At 42.5% G+C, this 23,807-nt stretch overlaps 1 protein-coding gene across 1 annotated transcript in view; it reads right to left on the bottom strand.

Moving 5' to 3' along the window:
• The window catches only part of epb41l3a (erythrocyte membrane protein band 4.1-like 3a), an 81,442-nt gene extending 63,265 nt beyond the window's left edge, over positions 1-18,177 (bottom strand). Inside the window, exon 1 of the mRNA XM_042308474.1 lies at positions 17,242-18,177. The gene's annotated coding sequence lies outside the window, so the exon portion shown is untranslated. The remainder of the gene's footprint in view (positions 1-17,241) is intronic.
• Positions 18,178-23,807: the final 5,630 nt, after the last annotated feature.

Consider the following 23,807-nt stretch of genomic DNA (forward strand, 5'->3'; position numbering starts at 1 on the left):
TGCCGCCATCACCTCATGTTTCAGCATTATAATGCATGGCCCCATGTCGCAAGGATCTGTACACAATTCCTGGAAGCTGAAAATGTCTCAGTTCTTCCAAGGCCTGCATACTCACCAGACATGTCACCCATTGAGCATGTTTGGGATGCTCTGGATCAACATATACTACAGCTTGTTCCAGTTCCTGCCAATATCCAGCAACTTTGCACAGCCATTGAAGAGGAGTGGGACAACATTCCACAGGTCACAATCAACAGCCTGATCAACTCTATCTGAAGGAGTTGTGTCGCGCTGCATGAAGCAAATGGTGGTCACACCTTATACTGACTGGTTTTCTGATCCACACCCTACTTTTTTTTTAAAGGTATCTGTAACCAACAGATGCATATCTGTATTCCAAGTCATGTTAGATCCATAGATTAGGGCCTAATAAATGTATTTTACTTGTAAGTGTAAGTCTTGAAATTGTTGCATGTTGCGTTTCCATTTTTGTTCAGTATAGCTTCCTCTCAATTTTTTATTTCTCATGTTTTTATATATGTTTTTATTAATTATCCTATTTGATATTGAATACTGCATTGTTGGGTAGGGTATGTACGTTAAGCATTTCACTGTACTTGTGCATGTGACAAATAAAACTTGAAACTTCAAAGAAGAGAGTGGGTAGATGGTTGGCTGTTTCGTCATAGCCCCCCTCCCAACCCCCCTTGGGGGAACTAATAATCCACATAACAGATTAGTAGGGGGATGAAAAGGAAATGGTTTGGAAGGTTTCCAGACACTGAGCACTCTGACTCAGAGCCTTCAGCAAATTGGAAGTGTTGCCTGAGCGGCGCCGAATCCAAGTCTCATTTACTGTTTGATGCATTTCTGTGTAGGCCAATCTCACTCCAACTGGCAACCTGTTTTCAAACAGTGAGCCAGCATCCTGCAAGTGGGACTAACGACATTAAGTAGCACTCAAGAGCGAGTTATAGCTGTTTTAGGTTCATGTCTTGCTATGTGTAATGATACTCATAATATTATTCACATGGAACTATTCCACAGCAGAGAGTATATGGCGGCTTGTGGAATTGCACCCTGTAACACCCTGTTGCCGTACTCTTTTAAATCACATTTTGATTTAATACATGCTATCATCATCAGGTCAAAGAATTCAACTATAAAAACACTTGGGAAGCAACTACATTGTGAATGGATTACAACAACATAAAGTGAATACCTTACATTCTGATGAACAGAATTCCTCAACCCAATCAGTAACACGTGGCTCTATAAAACAAGATGTCCCTTACAAGCAAAAAGTTATTGCACCACTATACAGTACCTCTGCGCTCCATATGGCCCCTTCATATTAAAGCAGTAATGCTCTCTGCATGCTGATGGGAAGCCTTAGTCCCAGAGGCTTCGGCTCCACGCCTGCAGACTCTCAAGGATATTGTTGTTTGTTAAGTGTCATCGCCGGGTGAGAACCTGGGCAAGGACACCGAGGAGCTGGAGCTTCACAGATACACAACGAAAACCCTGGCCGTGTCCATTCGGCACACTAACGGAAAATGTTTTAAAACGTTTTGCCAAGGAAAACTAAAATGAGAGTTTGTTATTGTACAAGTCCAGGTAGGCCCTCCATGTTTCAGTCTGTTTTGTTACATTTAGAGTCTAACGTACACGACCCTGGCCACCGATGAGACGCCAGTCAACTCCGAGGTATGACTCATTACCACAGACTCCTAATTATCGGATGAAAAATAGACAAGCCGATGAAGATTCATTAAACACTCGACTGCTTCTGACGTGAGGGGCAAGTCAATCACTGTTTAATCAGGAACTGAATTTTAATGACTTTAAGTATGCTTCAAGAACCAACTGTCGAAACAAAGATGGTAAAGGTAAAAATTCAAAGGCAAGGAGGAGGAGCAGCCATGGCAGAGATAAGAACATTGCATTTGCTTTTTTAATTGTTTTCAAAGCCAGACAACAAACTGTCTTCTGAAACGTGTTTAGTCTGAGCTCAGGCCGACCATGCAAAACCCTTTGTTGTGTTAGTGTTACTCTGGATAAGCCTTTTTTTCTGCCATAAGTGCTTAATCCATGGAGGTAGATTTCTCTCCACAACTGGATGGAAAATGTGACTGTTTCTCCTGTGGGGCTATTCAGAACAGCAGCAATCAAGGCATATTTCAAGATTTCTTTATTCAGATTAAAAGCTTCCATGACAACATGTTTCAACTGCAAGTCTTTCAGAACAAATATAGTAGAGTTGTCATGAATGAGGGTGATGCTATACAATTTTCCCTTCATTTCGAAGAGACTAGGCCTATGAAACCTAGTTGTTACTCTTGCTGCTTTCACATTGGATTTACAGATTTTGACTGTAAAAAGAAATGGGGTAATGTTTATATTATCCTCTTACAAACTGGCCCATTTTTACCACATTCTTGACTGCATATACCTTTTATACCTACGGTGCGCATGCCGGCATGCTGGGGATGAGTGGTAGTAGTGGTGTGAAGATGTGGGTGGGCGTCTATTTTAATAAATCCATTAAGAATATACACCATCAAAAAGAAATGACACATTTTTTGTTTAATTATGTTATGACCAAATTAAATCAATAGTTAACTATTTTGTTCATTAAACAGACAAGACACACCTACCCCAATCACAGTCAAACACACATATATTTTGTAGTAAGAATATAATGGAATATAACAGAATAAAATACAAATAATATTTTTCCCACACAACTTGAGTCACGGAAAAGTGTGAAACCGCAGTCATATAGTATCTTCATCATGATACCGATAGAAAATAATAGCAATTATATTTTCAAAAGTATGTGAGTCTCGTGTCCATATTTCACAACCTTTGTGGGCTTTTGGAGTTGTCTATACGCGATCCAGCAAAATAATAGGCCTACACTTGATTTAGGCTACATTATTGCATGCTAAATGTTTCTGATCAGTCATAGATGACCAAATGAATAGATGAGCTATACCACCTCCACTTATTTGCCCAGCCAGAAACCAATTAATCAAATAGCCTATATAGACAGAGATTCAGTGAAACAAAATCACATTGATTGAGACAAGTCAAGACACACTGAGACAAGTCAGTGGTCACAGGCTTTTGGTCAGGAGTAGGCCTAGGCTACTAAGCGACTGAAGAGCAAAATAATCCACTTGTTAAACTACATAACATGCTGGCAAAATGTTCTAACAAATGAGCCAACTAGAAAAGTTGATCATGAGCATCACTCAACTCAACTTAGCTAACATTTCCCCAACTAACTATAGCCTAACCAATATCTAAACGGAGATTCAGTGAAAAGTCAAATCTGACATTGATTAATCAAGACGAGTCCCCAAGCTTATCTCAAAGTAGGGCGAAGGTGGTGTCCCAATCAAAACGGTGCTGAAGTTATAATCTAGTTGACCACACGCGGGTAGGCTATTGCTTCAAATGTATTACAATGGTTAGATGACTTTGGGACTTTCAGTAAGCAACCATTTGAAACATGCCTTCAATTGCATTAAGATGCTTTATTCCAATATTTTTCTCATTCAGTGATATTTATTCCTAAATCAAAATCAAATCAAATCAAATTTTATTTGTCACATACACATGGTTAGCAGATGTTAATGCGAGTGTAGCGAAATGCTTGTGCTTCTAGTTCCTACAATAATTCTTTATGGACTATCCAGTTGTGGTTAAGATAACAGTGCATGCTTAGTGGTGGGCTATGCAAAGAGATGTGACAAGTGACATGCCAAGCAAAGTTTAGAACTGGCAGGAGAATGGTTAACGGGCGCTGCCTAGCAACCATACATGAGTTTAACGGCGTAGTGCCTGCCAATGCCACCTCAGCATTACGGCTACGTTTCATACTAAGCCGTAGGCAGAAGTTGACCTAAATGATTACTAGGTTGCTAGGCGGAAATAATACCGGCAATACCTTTCAGATATAAGGAAAAGGCGAAAAACAGTTGCCGGTATGTCAAAGTTGCCGTCAAAACGTCTTAGTGTGAAAGGGATATATGTAACATGGGTTTGGTACTGTAGGCCTACACAGCAATGTTTAACCAAACATATGAGGCAATCTTCAGTAAAAACAGAGATCTGCACCACATTCTACACCAATAACATCTAATCAACAATTCTGTTTCAAATCCAAAGTAAGTCTTCACAAGATCCAAAATGGAAACGATGCTCAGCCGAACACAGTCGGCCCACAACAGCAAGAGAAATATCCATTGAATAAGTGAGAACTCCACAAAGAGCTAATTATTTTGCAATCAAAGACAATGTAACAGCGCGTCTCATAATGAATTCATATTTCAACAATGGCGAGCTCCTTGTGAATCTCTCCTAACAGTGTTTACAAAAGGGTAAAAGGAGGGGAACGAGTAAAATTAGGCTACACTGTGATGTTGACAGAAAGTTATTGGGGCAATTAAGCTTTCATATGGAATTGGAAAACTATGCTTAATTACACAGCGTAAGGATACAAAAAGGGATACAAAACTACATCAAATCTCTTCAATTCTGTAAAAACAGTGTTAATTCCTCCGATTATCCAATGAGACAAAGTCAAATATTTAGTCTCCAAAAGATTTCAATGTTCCACTGAAGATCACAATCATTCTAGACAGACAGTATCCCACCAATCAGTAAAATATTTAGAAACCCATCACATCGCCAATCACACTTCAGATGTGTTTGTGTGTGTGTGTGTGTGTGTGAAACGAGTGAGTGAAATAACGGAAGAGAGAAGATGAAGGGAGCCCTGAATCATATTATCACTGGCTGTTCTGACAGGCAACTTAACCAGCGCACCGGAGAAGACATGATAACGGCTGTGTGGGGCAAATTGAAGGACTGTTTCCTGAGAATATGTCCGCACAACACTATGTTCGTTTAGTTTCGTAAGCATTACATGTTGCGTTATTGATGTGTTGCTGATCGGACCGGTATATCCATCTGCTGCCAGCAGGTTATTTGCATAGCCATGTGCTAATGTGAAGAGGTTGTAGGAGAGATCTAAATCAATTTATACAATGGGTGGTTTGGAATTCCGATTGTTGGATCCTGCCCCTGATATAATAGACAACATACATATGGCCAGTACATTCATAAAAATTGCCATTGTTTATGTCGTTACCTAGCAACGCACTACTATTTTTACAGATCCACTGCCCAGCCATGCAATTCATGAACTTGATATCAACTATGAAAAGCAATTACAAATGATGTCTGATGTTTTTGTTGCAATATTGAAATTCGATCTCCAAGGTGTCCCATAATAATGAATGTGTTGGGAGTCAGGATGAGACAGACAGGCAGCGTTTCTCCAGTCAAAATGAATCAGCATAATATTCATTGATATATACCAACAACAAACAAAAAAAATCGATGGAAAAACAGGTAAAACTAAACAAAATGCAGCTAGTTTGCTGCCTTTCAGTCTGAAGTGATTGTGTTAGCTGTGTAGTTGGCAAGCTAAAAAGGGGGAAGAGCATCCATAGCAACCATTTTTGTTTGCCCTAGCAACCTGCAAAGTTCTGGAACTATCAACCAGCACTTGAGTAGTTTTGATTTACATGGCAGGCAATACAAATAGAACTAACAACCAGAGAACACCTAAAATTGCACTTGACAATCAGTGTTAGTGAATGTAGCATCACGTTTTGTTGAAAATGTTATGGTTAGGGAAAGAATGTTGCTTTTTAATGCTGGTAACTCATTGTATAAAACAAATAATATATTAGAGTCCATGTGTTATGACATTTTTATCATGGCTGTGGTGGTCTACTCAGCTTCGCCTCGTGGCTATGACCACGTCACAACCATGATAAAAATGTCATAACACATGGCCTCTCATGTATTATTTTTTAAGTGATGGTGCTGTAGGGGTGTCCATGGCTTGGTGGGCCACTCTCCAGGGTCAACCTATTATCTACAAGCCTATATCATTACTTAGCCTATTCAAAAATAAGCCCTCTGTACACAGACCATTTGATGTGTTAGCATGATCCAAGTTTAGATGCACTATCTCACTGTCATCAACATGTAACAACATTCAATCAACATTCAACACCTCCAGGCTGCTCTTAATGATTATGCTGTTCATTCACACCTTGCAGGATCAGTCCAGCCTATGACCAATCTGCCACACATTGTCCAAAACTGTGATTTAGCCAATGGATTACAGCTAATCTGTAGTAAACCCCCAATCCCTCGCAGACAACGGCTTAGAGTTCGATTTCAAATTAACACAGTCATCTACATTACTGTTGCACATTACTGTGCCCCGTTGTCAAGGATGGACACAAGAATGAAATGAAAAACACATTAGTACATCAGTGACACCAAGATATATCTGATAAACCAGGAGGGTTAGGATCAATGTTGTTGACTACAAACTGTTGACAAAAACAGTGATACATTAACTACGTGTTCTCTATATTTTTTAATAGTTATGATTTCAATGACTCCGTGGGTTAGAGCGTGGTGATAGCAACGCCAGGGCTGTGGGTTTGATTCCCGCATGGGCCACGCGCAGTTAATGTATCACTGTTTTTGTCAACAGTTTGGGGCAGCAGGGTAGCCTAGTGGTTAGAGCGTTGGACTAGTAACCGAAAGGTTGAAAGTTCATATCCCCGAGCTGACAAGGTACAAATCTGTCGTTCTGCCCCTGAATAGGCAGTTAACCCACTGTTCCTAGGCCGTCATTGAAAATAAGAATTTGTTCTTAACTGACTTACCTAGTTAAATAAAGGTAAAAAAAAAAAATATCTACACTGTACATGGCTATTTACATGACATTACCATGTTATAAGTCATGGTTAGGCTGGTAAAGCACCACTGCAGTGAGGCTTCTTCTCCTTGTCTCCTCTCCTTCATCTTTACTGAAAACACAGGCTAAATCAAATCAATATGGAGGATGCACACCGATTTACTTTCACCTGTCTAGTTCTTGAATGTCACTGTATATGGAGGAAAGGAGACAAGGGGATGATGGAGGACGTCACTTCACACTATTGAGATGCACCCTAGGAAACAGATATAGACCGGAGCAGTAGGTGGGTGGGATGCTTTATCTGTCCTCGCACCTGAGTCCGCCCCACACTGGTTAAATAGATCCTCAATTATTCACGACCAGGGGGGAGTCCAGACGCCTCAGGCTAGCCGCCCGCCACAAAGCAGACACGTGTATTCATGCAAAGCCATACAACAAAGAGAGAGATGCCCTAACTGATAGCTACTGGCTAATGTGGTGTACGGTAATCGGTAATCTAAACGGGAAATAGCGGGGTGGTAGTGTGTGTGTGCGTGTGCGTGTGCGTGTGCGTGTGCGTGCGTATATATGGAGATATTGCTGATGAGTCAGTCACAGAGCAGACAAGGCCCATGGCGAGGAGAGAAGTAGCTTAGCGTCACAGTCTAGCGACGGGTACACACACAAGCTTAGTCATACAAACACATATAGACAAGTGCACACCAGAGCTGGCTTCAAATACATTTGTATTTAAGTATTTGTCATTGAAATATTTGTATTTGAGTATTTTCAAATAATGTGGTGTAGAATCAACTACTTCTATTAGTTATTTGAAAGTATTTTCAAATAATTTCCAAAAAACAGCCAACAATTCAAAACTATTTTCAAATATGTGTTTCCAAATACATTACAGGACCCAACAGTAATCCTAAGACCAAACAGAACTGAGCTGAAATGCCTGGGAGTATTCACATATTTCAATATTTGTATATGAAAATACTTTGAAATGTAAGTTAAAGTAATACAAATAAATATATAAATATTTGAACCCAGGTCTGGAGCGCACACACGCACACACACACGTGAAGTCACACACATGCATGTATGTGCACACATACACAAACTCACAGGTAAATTCACACAGAAACATGCAAGAATGCACTTGAGCTGGTAGGTTAAACCGAAAGTTAGACACTGACTGAACCGACCACTTTCGTGGACATTTACCAGATATCATTCACCACAATAAGTAGCCTTTATTAGAGATATGTGAAGTTTGAAATAAAATATGTTTGCTAATGTGTGAGTGTTAACGGGACAATTGAAAGCTACAACATTCAAAGTAGTAGCAGTATTATTATTTGTATTTGTACTCTCACCACTTTCGTGATATCCAATTGGTAGTTACAGTCTTGTCCCATCGCTGCAACTCCCATACGGACTCAGGAGAGGCAAAGGTCGAGAGCCATGTCTCCTCCGAAACACGATCCTGCCAAGCTCCACTGCTTCTCGACACCCTGCTCTCTTAACCCGGAAGCTCTCTTAACCCGGAAGCTCTTTTAACCCGGAAGCTCTCTTAACCCGGAAGCCAGCCGCACCAATGTGTCGTAGGAAACATCGTACAGCTGGCGACCAAATTCAGTGTAGATGTGCCCGGCCGCCACCAGGAGTCACTAGAGCATGATGGGACAAGGACATCCCAGCCGGACAAACCATCCCCTAACCCGGACGATGCTGGGTCAATTGTGCGCCGCCTCATCGGTCTCCCGTTCGCGTCCGGCTGCGACACAGCTCAGGATCGAACCAGGATCTGTAGTGACACCTCTAGCACTGTGATGCAGTGCCTTAGACCGCGGTGCCACTCAGGAGCCCAGTAGTAGTAGTTTTAAAGGGAATGTAAAAAATAATTGTGTTGCACATTAATGTTATACAAACATATTGTTAAATGTATCATTATCGTGATAATTCAGTCAATTTATCATGATATGGATTTTTGCCCATATCGCCCAGCTCTAGTGTGCACACAAACATACACAGACACACACACAACACCCCCCACACACATCTTCTTTGCTTGTGATAGGTTTTAAGCTATATAATGTTCGTCAGATCCATGCTAATAACATTCTAACAAGGGAAAGCTAAAAAAAAAGTTACGAAAAAACACCCAAATCTATTCAGCGAAGCCCTTCCAGAATCCATCACTGACACATCTACAAAGGGCATTCACTCAGCAGGGGGGGTGAATCACAAGGTATTTCTACGAGCTGAAGAAGGCACCAGGGACAATTACTGCAATAGAATATCTCACACAGAGTAAAAAGTAGTGGCAGTTTTTTTTTGTGAGTCAATAGCAAAAACATTGCCTCTATGTGCAGCTATGCGGGATCCGTAATTAAAAAAGGTCTTAACTGCGGCATTTTAAGATGGACTAGAATGCTAGGGCTGTGACGGTAATGGAATTTTAGATGACCGTGGTCTACGTAATAATGGTTTGAATAACAGACAAAAAAATTATAATAATTTTCTCTCCTCCACTCCTGACTGCATGTGCTGCCATAGATTATATTTCTGTGTTCTGCTGCTGCACCTCGCTGGCACCTTTCTCTGTGTTCTGCTGCTGCACCTCGCTGGCACCTTTCTCTGTGTTCTGCTGCTGTACCTCGCTGGCACCTTTCTCTGTGTGCTTGTTTGCTACAACACCCGGTTTGTTTCAGCAAGGAGCAACAACGCTTCATCACGTTTTTAAGAGACCATGTTACCGTAGAAACGGACACAAATTCCCGGCCACCCCCTCTTCAGTCAGCCGTTTGTAAAAATAAATAACAAAAAAGGTTAAAAGGTTATGACGGTTATTTTATTTTCACGACTGTCTGCATCCATTACCGTCAAATACATGGTTATGTTATACGGTAATTGTGCCAGCCCTATAGAATGCATCTGCACGCTGAAAGCTAGACAGACAATTGCATGGAATCCTACAGTCCTGTATGGAGGGCAGTGACTGTGAAATAGGCCTGCTCAAGAGACAGACTTCTATACTAGATGTTCTGTCTCTGGAACTGGGCCAATACAACATGCACACACATTCAGTTAGGCATGCCTCAGATAAGAACAGCATGAAAAGAGTGGTACTGATCCACAGTATACTGATATCTACAGTAGCTAATATAGCCTAGATCTGGGCATGCTACATCCAAAGCTGTGCTACATTGCTATTGATCAGTATATAACTCAGTATACTACTCAACTGACTAACCTAGTACACACTGTACATGTTTGTGAGGGAGGAGTTTGTCTGCTGTTTTGGTTTGCAAGTTCTCTCCTTCACCAGCCGCGGGCATGTAGCCAAACCTGACAGATCTGCTGTGGGAGCACACACACACACACAGACGCACGCACGCACACAGACGCACACACACGCGCACGCACACAGACGCACGCCCACGCACGCACACACAGACGCACGCACACAGACGCACGCACGCACACACACACACACGCACGCACGCACACAGACGCACGCACACGCACACACACACACACACACACACACACACGTTTTCAAAGCTCCAGACTTCATTCCTTGTCTATTGGGCTGTTTTTCAGCCATTCCCCTGCACACTATCTAATAAGACAGAGACTATAATTGCTTTGCTGAGCAAGTGGGCTCTAGCTCTGGCAGTCCCTCAACACAGACTTTTAGGAAAATCATCTTTAATGATGTCTGAAACCTTAATCAGACTTTTACAGTGGACTCAATGTGAAGAATGGGCACACTTTGCTGAAGAGAGAGCCATCACAGCACAGCCAGCCAAATGAGCAGCACTAAGGCAGAGTCGAACCTACAGCAGACACTCAAAATGCCTCTACTCAGGTGTCTCGACATAGTAGGCAACCCCATCCTCTTAGTGGGTAACAATTAAGTACCTTACTCAGTTAAAGTGGTCAAAAATAAACAAAAATAGCTTCTTAGCAAAGAGCAATTTCTCAAGCAAGAATTTTGCTCTGACTGTCTGGGAGTGATGTCACCAGGCAGGCCAAAACTCCATCCCACCAAAACAGGCTGAAACTTCAGGCAGTCTTTTCAAACAGCCCTTACACAAAAAAAAGCATTATCATCATTTTCACAATTACACAGTATTATTCCAACCTCCAGTGTGGAAATATATATAAAACACAGGGAAACTCCACAGACCTAGCACTCATAAAAGGCAGGAGAAAAGCATGTTTTTGTCATCTAATATCCATTTGCATTCATTTTGTAAGCAGTTGATGAAGCTGTGTAGACAATGAAAAGCTTTTTGGATGACATTTGAGTGTATAGATACATTTAAAAGTCCCAAGCTAAGGATACAATGGTTTACCCATTCACCGCTAAATACACAACAGGCATCATTCCACAGACAGTGCTACATTGTCAGTGAGGTTATGTCATTAGTGCTGCCTCGTACTTTTCTGTTACCCACGCTCACTTCCTGTTTTACACAGCACTCCCGGCTACTAGTGAAACCTTTGGCCGTGATATCAGAAATCCAGTGTAAATGCACTCAGGGGAAGACTTGACAAATCATCCAAAACTAGGATTTTATAAGAAAATATCATGCGGAAGATAGGCTACTTAGTCATACCCTGTCAAAGTGATTATCATTGCGACCGCATGACTTGGAACAATGATCTTTCAATCCCTGATATAAAAGGCCGGAGATAGAGGAAGGAAGAATATTGACTCAGGAGATTAGCTTTTGTTTATGGCCCATTACATCAATAAAAGAGAAGTGCTTTTGAGGCCAAAGATTTCAGACAACGGTCAATGAACAAACAAATCATCGATGACCATTATTTCTGTTACAGTCAACGCGCAACACTCATCACACAGTGTATGATAAGGACCTAGCAGCACTGAGTTAACTGAGACCTACTCACTGAGCACGGATGTCAGTTCAATGTTCACTTTTGATAGAGATTTGATAAGACTTGTCAACAAACAACTGAACGAGTTCAAATATTGAGGCCAGCTATAGCGCTTTGGTTTTAAGTTGGGTACAAAAGGCAAAAAATGTCTATTGATGACTATTTTTTTCCCATGTTGGTAGAACTGTAAAAACACTGTAATAACAATGTAACACGATTAAAATAACTTTGTGAAAACAACATTGAATCGACCTGTTTGAGCACGGTGGGCAATGGTCAGGCTACATCTGTTTTCTGAGCCTGATTTACAATGCAATTGACATACAACTAGGCCTGTATTCCCACTGTCTCACAGTAGGAGTGATGATCTAGGATCAGGTCCCCCCTGCCCATTTAATCTTATTCAATATGTTCTAAAAGGCTAAACTGATCCTAAATCAGCAATCTTACTCTGAGACGCTTCGTGAATAAGGGCATCTATCCATTGCAGTTTCATTCATCACGTTTAAAGCCCCTCATCAATACAACATAGCCCTGAGTCCAGGGTGAGGGATGCTTCAGTAAGTCAACCTTTAGTTTAACATAGCCACAAGCAAAAGGTCAAAGAAAAAAAAGTGTTTCTTTGAATCATTGAGTAGACCAGTGTATTGCGTATGGAATCAACTTTTGATCTTGGCCAGTGTGAGATGTAGTAGATTTGTAATTACAGTGAGAGTATCAATGGAAAAATATCAAACAAGATGTGGAGGCCTGCTCCCCTGGGTACTGCTGGTGCAGACTGGCATAGTTCTGAGTGTTAATGTCTGTGTGTAGCATTTGTGCCTGCATGTGCGCATTTGTGTTAAAGCTAAAATGACAGGCAAGATTTTTGGGTCAACCCTAGCCAAACCGTCCCCTTACCCGGACGATGCTGGGCCAATTATGCGCTGGGCCAATTTATTTTATTTATATTTTTCTTCGCATTTTCAAACAGTCCATTTATATTTTCCAACAGGGCTATACATTTGGGTGAGGTTTTTTTCTCGCATGAGTATGTCATGACTTCCGCCAAAGTCGGCTCCTCTTCTTGTTCGGGCGGCGTTCGACGTCACCGGTTTTCTAGCCATTTTTCATATATCCATTTGTCTTGTCTTGTTTCCATACACACCTGGTTTTCATTTCCCCAACAAATCTACTTGTATCTAACCCTCTGTTTCCCATCATGTTTTGTGTGATATTGTTTCATGTTATTGTGGTGTTTTATTACGCGCTTTACTTTTGTTATGTTCCGTGTTTTGAGCGTGTTTGATTTATGTAGTGCTCTCGTTTTGGAACTAAAATAAAAGTGCGCCTGTTTACATCACTCTACTCTCCTGCACCTGACTTCGCCTCTTATACATTCGATGAGAGTAACCTCGTTTCACTGCCAAAAATCAGCGAAATAACAGCACAACGTCAAATATAGGTAGCCTAGTCAAATAATGAACATCCAATCACATTAATCGTCACTCTCTCACGGGAATTTCACTAACGGTCCGTATGAAGCCAAATGTAGCTGCTGCTCATTCCGTTTACTCGAAAATTGATAAATGGTTAAAAAAAAGTAAGGCCCGCGTCCATAGAGACACATACCACCTCAGCAGTACTACACTTCCACCTGTCGACGACACAAGTTGTTCTGCGCCGAACAACAGACAGGGACGTTGGACCATCGAAGAGGCGCAAATATGATGAGAACTACATTGATTTGGGGTTCACTTATATTGGGAGTAGTGCCTTTCCTGAGCCACAGTGTGTTATATGTGCAAAAGTACTATCTCACAACTCAATAAAACCTTCACTCTTGCACAGACATTTAGAAACAAAACATGCCAATTGGAAAAATAAGTCACGGGAGTTTTTTGAGAGAGAATTAAGACGACTTTCAAGTAGTAAGACATGTATAAAAGCAACAGATACCATTAATAACAAGGGTCTAGAAGCGTCTTATATGGTGAGCTACCAAGTGGCTAGGACAGGCAAGCCCCATACTATTGTGGAGGACTGAATTATTCCTGCTGCCGCAGATGTGGCTTGGGGAAAAGGCCATAAAACTATACAGACAATGTCTTCATCAAACATTTGTCATTTCACGACGCATCAGTGATATGGCAGGAGATGTTTTGAAACAATTACTGCTTTGCATACAAGCCAGTGAATTCTATGCATTACAGCTGGATGAGTCAACAGACGTGGCGAGCCTGGCACAGCTCCTGGTATATGTCCGTTACGTTTATGGGGGATCAATTAAGGAAGACATCCTCTTCTGCAAACCACTGGAAACCAGGACAACAGGAGAGGATATTTTTTAAGTACCGGACAGCTTTGTGACATAAAAAGGACTTTGTTGGTCAAGATGTGTTGGTACCTGTACTGATGGTGCTAAAGCCATGACAGGGAGACATAGTGGAGTGGTAATACGTGTGCAAGCAGTTGCTCCCGATGCCACTTGTGTACACTGCAGCATCCACCGAGACGGTACTTCTGCCAAGGCAATGTCTGACAGCTTGTAAGACGTTTTGGACACTACAGTGAAAATGTTTAACTTTGCTAAAGCAAGGCCCCTGAACTCTCGTGTATATTCTGCACTATGCAATGATATGAGCAGCGACCATGTAACGCTTTTACGACATACAGAAGTGTGCTGGTTATCAAGGGGCAAAGCATTGACACGTTTAAAAAAAAATTGATAGACCAGCTTAAAGTTTTATTTTCTGACCATAATTTTCACTTGTCTGACCGCTTGCATGATGACGGGTTTCTCACATGACTGGCCTATCTGGGAGATGTTTTTTCTCGCCTGAATGATCTGAATCTAGGATTACAGGGACTCTCCGTAACTATATTCAATGTGCGGGACAAAATTCAGGCTATGATTAAGAAGTTGGAGCTCTTCAACACACAGGTCTTTCCATCATTGGATGATTTTTTTGTGTGCATATGAACTCAAGCTTACGGACAATGTCAAATGTGATATAGCGAAGCACCTGAGTGAGTTGGGTGCACAATTACGCAGGTACTTTCCCGAAACAGATGAAACAAACAACTGGATTTGTTATCCCTTTCATGCCCTGCCTCCAGTCCACTTACCGATATCTAAACAAGAGAGCCTCATCGAAATTGCAACAAGTAGTTCTGTGAAAATGTAATTCAATCAGAAGCCACTGACAGATTTAGGATACTGCCAGAGTATCCTGCTTTGGCAAATCGCGCTGTGAAGACACTGATGCCCTTCATAACCACGTACCTATGTGAGAGTGGATTCTCGGCCCTCACTAGCATGAAAACTAAATACAGGCACAGACTGTGTGTGGAAAAAGACTGAGACTCTCTCCAATACAACCCAACATTGCAGAGTTATGTGCATCTTTTCAAGCACACCCTTATCATTAACCTGTGGTGAGTTATTCACAATTTTTGATGAACAAATAAGGTTTAATATGTAAGATGGCTAAATAAAGAGCAAAATTATTGATTATTATTATATCATTATTTGTGCCCTGGTCCTATAAGAGCTCATTGTCACTTCCCACGAGTTGGGTTGTGACAAACTCACACTCATTCTTATGTTTAATAAATGTATTGTATAGTGTGTGTGTGGCAGGCCTACAATGATGGCAAAAAACAACATTTGAGAGTGCGCTGACCCTGGTGCTAGAGGGGGTACGCAGCTAGAAGTTGAATGTTTGAAGGGGTACGGGACTATAAAAAGTTTGGGAACCACTGGCTTACGGAATGCATTGTGCATAGCCTATAGGGTTCTTCCAACCTTCTTTCATGAGCTTCTATATTAGAGGGAGAGTGCAGTGCAATCTGAGATTCTATCTTACAATCTCAAACTATTTAATCAGTGCATAACAATGTTGCAGTCAGAGACGACCATATATATTGCTTTACAAAATATAACCAGGAAACTGTAATGTGAATACAGAGGTCTTTGCACCCAAGTTTAATTAAAAAGACTATATGCACTAAAGCCCTGACAACCTGAAACAGTGGTCGTTTTCTCCCAAACTACAAGGCAGGGGGCAGCAACACTGGAGCAGGCATAGCCAGGGTATTGCAATCAAATATTTACCATGCTGAGTTGATACTTTGACTTTCATAGCACTTAAGCATTCATAATCATCCCATAAGTTTGGCTACATGAAAAATGTCTGATCAGTAGGCATGAGTCATTCTGGTAATGGAGCACTTTATGACTGCTGCTGGGAAAGGAGGCTGAGTCTGAGTTATACCTGCAGATCAATAAGGATTATTTTTGCTTTTGTATCGTATTGCAGGAAAACATTTCTCTGAGAGAAAGAGACAGAGAGAGTGAGAGAGAGAGAGGAGAAACAGAGCAAACTAAAACATATTTTGGCCCTAAACAGAGAGTACACAGTGGCAGAATACCTGACAGACTCCGTGAGCATTGCCTTGCTATTGAGAAAGGCTGCTGTAGGCAGACCTGGCACTCAAGAGAAGACAGGCTATGTGCACACTGCCCACAAAATGAGGTGGAAACTGATCTGCACTTCCTAACCTCCTGCAAAATGTATGACCATATTAGAGACAAATGGTTCCCCAAAATTACACAGTCCTACAAAGAATTTGAAAACAAACCCTATTTTGATAAAGTCCCATATCTATTGGGTGAAATACCACAGTGTACCAATACAGCAGCACGATTTGTGACCTGTTGCCACAAGGACAACCAGTGAAGAACAAACACCATTGTAAATACAACCCATATTTATGTTTATTTATTTTCCCTTTTGTACTTTAACTATTTGCACATAATACGATATTTGACATGTCTTTATTCTTCTGGAACTTTTGTGAGTGTAATGTTTACTGTAAAAATGTTTTTTGTTTATTTCACTTTTGTTAATTATCTATTTCACTTGCTTTGGCAATGTAAACATATGTTTCCCATGCCAAAAAAGCCCTTAAATTGAATTGAGAGAGAGAGAGAGATAGAGAGAGAGAGGAGAGAACCAGAGGCACATCTGCCTGGCAGTAACTGAACTTTTCCCCTAGGGAATGGACAGAAGAAGCCCAACGATATAAATAGGAAGTATCAGCTGCACAAAAATTACAATAACAGCACGCCAGACCGAAGACTGACAGACATTTCTGTAGTATTTTAATAGCTTAGTGTTTCTAGTGCTGTGCTGACTGACATTTGCTGTGGTTAATCCACAGCTTTGGGGGGTTCGGAAGATTAAATACGAGACAAATACCGGTAGGTTAAAAACCAAACAGAACAGGCTGTCCTAAAAATAACCTTTTTGAACTGTGTTTCTTGAGTTTATTCACTTCCTTATCACAGCAAAAGGCATTCTGACTGTAGTCAATTCACCTGCAATGCCATTTGCTGTGGTAGGCTAGGCTATGCATGTATAGCCTCAAAGGCATTTGGCATTCTCAAAGGAGCCTACAGTAGACTTAAATGTCCCACAATTTGTTGATAGGTGACAAGGGCAGACCCCTCCAACAGGTTATATTCCTTTTGTGTGGAAATGTAGGAAGTATTTATTTGTACTCACCATGATAATTCATACAGCACATCCAGGTTCCATCCGGAATTGCATTCAAGTTGATCCAGAGTGATGTGGGGGAAAAATGTAATAAAAGATAAGATGTCCAAAACTCAAAGTGCAAAACATAACCAACATAACCTTGAGATCAAATAGGCTACACCAATATACATTTTGTAAAACAGTAATAATTTAGGCTACATCAATATCTGTAGGCCTACAGCAGTGTTCATTCCAAACTGCAATCAGAACATGCGCCAATGTTTTTGCCAGTGGCACGCGCCTGCAGTGAAGCCAGCCATCTGTACACGACAATCACCGCACATCAACATTCTTGACTGCAGAGACTGACATCGAATATTTCCCCTACAGCCTACTGCCAAAGACCGGTGTACTGCTGCAGATATGGATATATTCACTATTACAGTATGCAGGAATATAAGTATTCGCTGTTTCAAAATGAAACCATTCTACAGAGTAGCTTTCAGCGACTGGAGAATTAATTCCAGATGTAGAATACAGTAGCCATATGTCTATCCTCGAAGCTTTACGCACAGGATACTTTGTATCAACAGCTGTTGAACGCATGGAGACCTGATACAGTAAAATACAGTAGCCTGAAAGGAGAAATGGTCATAATTCAAGGGAATGTATGTAATATCTCCCTCGCACGGATGTGGGATATTGTTGTAAAAACAAGTCATTTTCGCAAATAATGAAATGTGCATAAGGCAATACAGTTCGCTCAAAAATGTTTAGACAACTTCAAATAGAAAATATGTATACCTGCAACAAGGTAAACTTTCAAAACACCCATCGATAGAGCCTCACAGTAAACACACTAACATTACTCAGTGACCCCAAAACAAAACGAACAGACATTAGGCTACTCTCATTACCATTAACGCGCTAAAGTCCGTCCCGAATGAACTATATAGGGTATTTCACTTGAAAACGTGTTTACCTGATTCCTGTAGATATGTTTGTGCTCACAGCCAACTGATACAATCCGCTCAACCAATACCGTTATTTCTGAAATGTCTAGTTGGCGGGTTGCGGTAGCCTAAATGCAGTTCAGCAGAGAGTGCCTCACCTGCAAAACCGTCCTCTCGCTCTCCACAATAGAACCAAGCGTTCCACACGTTCACGCCCACTATTGCGCAATTAAGGAAACGCTTTAGGTCAACCCTCATAGGCCAAGGTTACTGTCAGTTAAACAGATGTGGGCTGGCTGTTGGAGCTCAATTCCAGTGGCTTTATTGAGTGAGATAAATGCAGTTACTGTCCCTCTGGACTACACTATTCAGACAAATGTCACTCCTGCTGCCTAATGCAACGGCAGGAAGAGTAGTATCTGTTATAGCTATTGAAATGTAGGTGCGTGCACTACTGAATAACTAAGCTTGCTGGTTATTTCAGGGCAAATGCCTGTATCAGTCTCTATGCATCTGATTTTGAGGGAAATTCAGAGTCAAAACACTGGAGTTGATCAATATAATTTTAGGCTATTATTAACAGGCCAACTGGCTTTGGGTATGACAAGTATTCCCTTTAGAGTGTAATAGGAGTTACAAAGAATGTCACAGCGACACGTCAGTAGGCTATATCTTCTTAATACACCTCAGACCACATGTATCTTTACCCGATCCTTATGAAGGGTGTGTTCCAACTGTCTTATGAATTACTGAATGTAAACCTGTCACCTGGAATAAATTCCTCCCACCCTCTCCCACACACAGAGATATAATCTCTGGAAAGTAATTATTTACATTATGGATAACTACAGTATAGCCATCTAACTTGATCTGGAGCGTTGGTGTGTGCACTATTTTATTAGGGCATATCCACAGGGAGTTATGACATGTACATGGCTGTGGTATTGTAACAGAAGGTAGAGTCAGCTAGTGTGTGGTCAGATTGCAGTAGCATAATCATCGGAACACATTGCTCTTCACTGCCATTGCTTCTTAGACTGGCACTTTGGTGTGAAGTGGAATACTGGCTTCATGTGGCTATCAGTGGAAGTGCAGCTGAAAACAGCTTTCACACAGACAATTCTGATTTATGTTTCAGAAGGATATAGAACACAATGACACACACATTTCATTAAAATGGATTTACAGCATTAGCTAATAAATAAAGAGACCTGATATCAGTGGTGTAAAGTATTTAAGGAAAAATACTTTAAAGTACTACTTAAGTCGTTTTTTTGGTATCTGTACTTTACTTGACCATTTACACTTTTTCTTTTACTTCACTAGATTCCTAAAGAAAATAATGTACTTTTTACTCCATACATTTTCCCTGACACCGAAAATTACTCGTTACATTTCGAATCCTTGGCAGTACAGGAAAGTGGTCCAATTCACGCTCTTCTCAAGAGAACATCCCTGGTCATCCCTGCAGCGTCTGTGTCACACCCTGACCTTAGTATTCTTTGTTTTCCTTGTTATTTGGGTTAGGTCAGGGTGTGACATGGGTGATGTATGTGTTTTTGTCTTGTCTAGGGGTTTTGTATGTTTATGGGGCTGTTTCCTTTCTAGGTATATTGTATGTCTATGGTTGCCTAGATTGGTTCTCAATTAGAGGCAGCTGTCTATCATTGTCTCTGATTGGGAACCATATTTAGGCAGCCATATTCTGTGGGTACTTTGTGGGTGATTGTTTCCGTGTCTGTGTTTGTTTCACCACACAGTACTGTTTCGTTTTTTTCATGTTTCGTTTATTGTTTTGTACTGTTTTGGTTTATTCATTAAAATCTACTATGGACACATACCACGCTGCATTTTGGTCCGATCCCTGCTACACCTCCTCTTCGGACTAAGAGGAGGAAATCAGCCATGACAGAATCACCCACCAACCCAGGACCAAGCAGCGTGGTGACAGGCAGCGGCAGGAGGAGCAGCGCAATCAGGACTATTGGACTTGGGAGGAGATACTGGATGGAGATGGACCCTGGACGCAGCCGGGGGAAAATCGCCGCCCCAAGGCAGAGCTGGAGGCAGCCAAAGCAGAGAGGCGGCGGTTTGAAGAGGCAGCACGGAAGCAGGGCTGGAAGCCCGAGAGTCAGCCCCAAAAATGTATTGGGGGGGGCACACAGGGAGTATGGCGAAGCCAGGTAGGAGACCTGCGCCAACTTCCTGTGCTTATGTTCCTTCCTGTGTCTTACCGTGTTATGCTTTGGAGCGCACAGTGTCCCCAGTGCGGGTGCATAGCCCGGTGCGGTACATACCAGCTCCTCGTATCAGCTGGGCTAGAGTGGGCATCGAGCCAGGTGCCATGAAGCCGGTCTCCAGTGCGTCTCCTTGGGCCGGCATACATGGCACCAGCCTTACGCATGGTGTCCCCAGTTCGACAACACAGCCCAGTGCGGGCTATTCCACCTCGCCGCACTGGCAGGGCGACCGGGAGCATTCAACCAGGTAAGGTTGGGCAGGCTCGGTGCTCAAGAGCTCCAGTGCGCCTGCACGGTCCGGTCTATCCAGTTCCACCTACACGCACCAGCCCTCCGGTGGCAGTCCCCCGCACCAGGCTTCCTGTGCGTGTCCAGAGCCCAGTACTCCCTGTTCCTCCTTCCCGCACTCGCCCTGAGGTGCGTGTCCTTGGCCCAGTACCACCAGCGCCGTCAGATTCTCCCGTCTCTCCAGAGCTGCTAGAGTCTCCCATCTCTCCAGAGCTGCTAGAGTCTTCAGCCTGTCCAGAGCTGCTAGAGTCCTCTCGCCTGTCCAGAGCTGCTAGAGTCTCCCGCCTGTCCATAGCTGCTAGAGTCTCCCGCCTGTCCATAGCTGCTAGAGTCTCCCGCCTGTCCATAGCTGCTAGAGTCTCCCGCCTGTCCAGAGCTGCTAGAGTCTCCCACCTGTCCAGAGCTGCTAGAGTCTCCCGCCTGTCCAGAGCTGCTGGAGTCTCCCGCCTGTCCAGAGCTGCTAGAGCCGCCACAGTTGGCAGTCTGTAAGGAGCCGCCAGAGCCGCCAGTCTGCAAGGAGCCGCCAGAGCCGCCAGTCTGCAAGGAGCCGCCAGAGCCGCCAGTCTGCAAGGAGCCGCCAGAGCCGCCAGTCTACAAGGAGCCACCAGAGCTGCCAGTCTGCAAAGAGCCACCAGTCAGCCAGGATCCGCCAGAGCCGCCAGTCAGCCAGGATCCGCCAGAGCCGCCAGTAAGCCAGGATCCGCCAGAGCTGTCAGTCAGCCAGGATCCGCCAGAGTCGTCAGCCAGTCCGGAGCTGCCCCTCAGTCCCGAGCTGCCCCTCAGTCCCGAGCTGCCCCTCAGTCCCAAGCTGCCCCTCAGTCCGGAGTTGCCCCTCAGGCCGGAGTTGCCCCTCAGTCCAGTGGGGCCATTCAGTGGGGCCATCTTCGTCTTCAGACGAAGAGGAGGAAATCAGCCGTGACAGTCTGATCTGACAGACTCACTAAACGCAAATTATTTGCTTGTAAATTACGTCTGAATGTTAGAGTGTGCCCCTGGCTATCCTTAAAAAATATTGTGATTTACACTTTTACTTCTACTTTTGATACTTAAGTATATTTTAGCAATTACATTTACTTTTGATACCTAAGTATATTTAAAAACAAATACATTTAAACTTTTACTACTGGGTGACTCACTTTTACTTGAGTCATTTTCTATTAAGGTATCTTTACTTTTACTCAAGTATGACAATTTGATACTTTTTCCACCACTGCCTGACATTGAAGGCCTGATGTGGTAAGTCTTTCACATCATTTGCATGTACAATAAAAGTATATCACAAGAGAGTACAGGCCTACCAGTCAAGTCAGCCATAAGATACAGTGCCTTCAGAAAGTACTCAGACCCCTTTACCTTTTCCACATTTTGTTATGTTACAGCCTTATTCTAAAATGGATTGAATAAAAAAAAATCCTCAGCAATCTAAACACAATACCCCGTAATGACAAGGCGAAAACAGATTCTATATTTTTTGGGCAAATTTTTAAAAAAAATCTACAACAGATATACCTTATTTACACAAGTATTCAGACCCTTTGCTATGAGACTCGAAATTGAGGTCAGGTGCATCCTATTTCCATTGATCATCCTTGAGATGTTTCTACAACTTGGAGTCCACCTGTGGTAAATTATATTGATTGGACATAATTTGGAAAGGAACACACCTGCCTACATAAGGTCCCACAGTTGACAGTGCATGACAAAGCAAAAACCAAGCCATGAGGTTAAAGGAATTGTCTGTAGTGCTCCGAGATAGGATTATGTCACGGCACAGATCTGGGGAAGGGTAAGCAAAAAATGTCTGCAGCATTGAAGGTCCCCAAGAACACAGTGGCCTCCATCATTCTGAAATAGAAGAAGTTTGGAACCATCAAGACTCTTCCTGGAGCTGGCCGCTTGGCCAAACTGAGGAATCGGGGGAGAAGGGCCTTGGTCAGGGAGGTGACCAAGAACCCAATGGTCACTCTGAAAGAGCTCTAGAGTTCCTCTGTGGAGATGGGAGAACCTTCCAGAAGTACAACCATCCCGGCAGCATCAATCAAGCCTTTATGGTAGAGTGGCCAGACGGGAAGCCACTACTCAGTAAAAGGCACATGACAGCCTGCTTGTAGTTTGCCAAAAGACACCTAAAGACTCTCCGACCATGAGTCAAAGACTTCAGCCACCCTAGTCATGGACTGTTCTCTCTGCTACCGCACGACAAGCGGTACCGGAGCACCAAGTCTAGGTACAAAAGGCTTCCTAACAGGAAGCCCCAAGCCATAAGACTACTGAACAGCTAATTAAAGGGCTACCCAGACCCTTCTTTTACGCTGCTGCTACTCTCTTTTTATTATCTATGCATAGTGGGGTGGGTGAGGGGGATTCTAAGGGCCTGTGACTGACAGGGGCCCTAAACAATTATTAGAACATTAGGTTAAAAAATTAAATAGTACATTTCATCATTAATATAATATTTTATTTACAATGTACTAATAAAACTAATAGTTTCTTTTTTTCTTTTTGGCAAAAGTAAACATCCAGAGAGCCTCTGCCCCTGCCTGGTGCCAGGCCCAACAGATGCAGCTTCAGACTCAGCAGCCTTGTCTCCCCATCTCCATACCCCTGAACCATCCCTTCTCCCAACTGAAGAAGGAGGTGAGCAGCATTGTATTGAATGACATGTCAGTTGACATAATTGCAGGGACTGCAATGCATTGAGGACAGGAATGTGATTCTCCAGTCAGGAAAAGTCTCCCTTGACACAGAGGCAGCCAATATCAGAGCCTTAAAGGAAAAGATGCAGGCTCTTAGAGATGGATGGGAGTCTCTCCTGTCTGAGGCAACACTGATTGCTATGCAAATGGATGTTGCACCTCAATTTAGCAAGGAACACAGCCACCAGAGGAAAGGAAAGAGATTCCATGAGACCTCTTAAGAGGAGACAGCTCAGGACAGTGATGCAACGGTGTTTTGGAACACAGTGTTTTTTACTGCTATGGACAACATGATAAGTGATTAGGACACTAGGTTCCACGCCACTGGAAAAATTGTAGAATCCTTTTCTGCTGTTCTGAAAGTTGGGCAGATTAGTGAGGATGAAGTCTCTTCTGTGTGCCAACCACTGGTCATG

This window comes from Oncorhynchus tshawytscha, linkage group LG29 (assembly GCF_018296145.1).
Source record: "Oncorhynchus tshawytscha isolate Ot180627B linkage group LG29, Otsh_v2.0, whole genome shotgun sequence".
Taxonomy (NCBI): domain Eukaryota; kingdom Metazoa; phylum Chordata; class Actinopteri; order Salmoniformes; family Salmonidae; genus Oncorhynchus; species Oncorhynchus tshawytscha.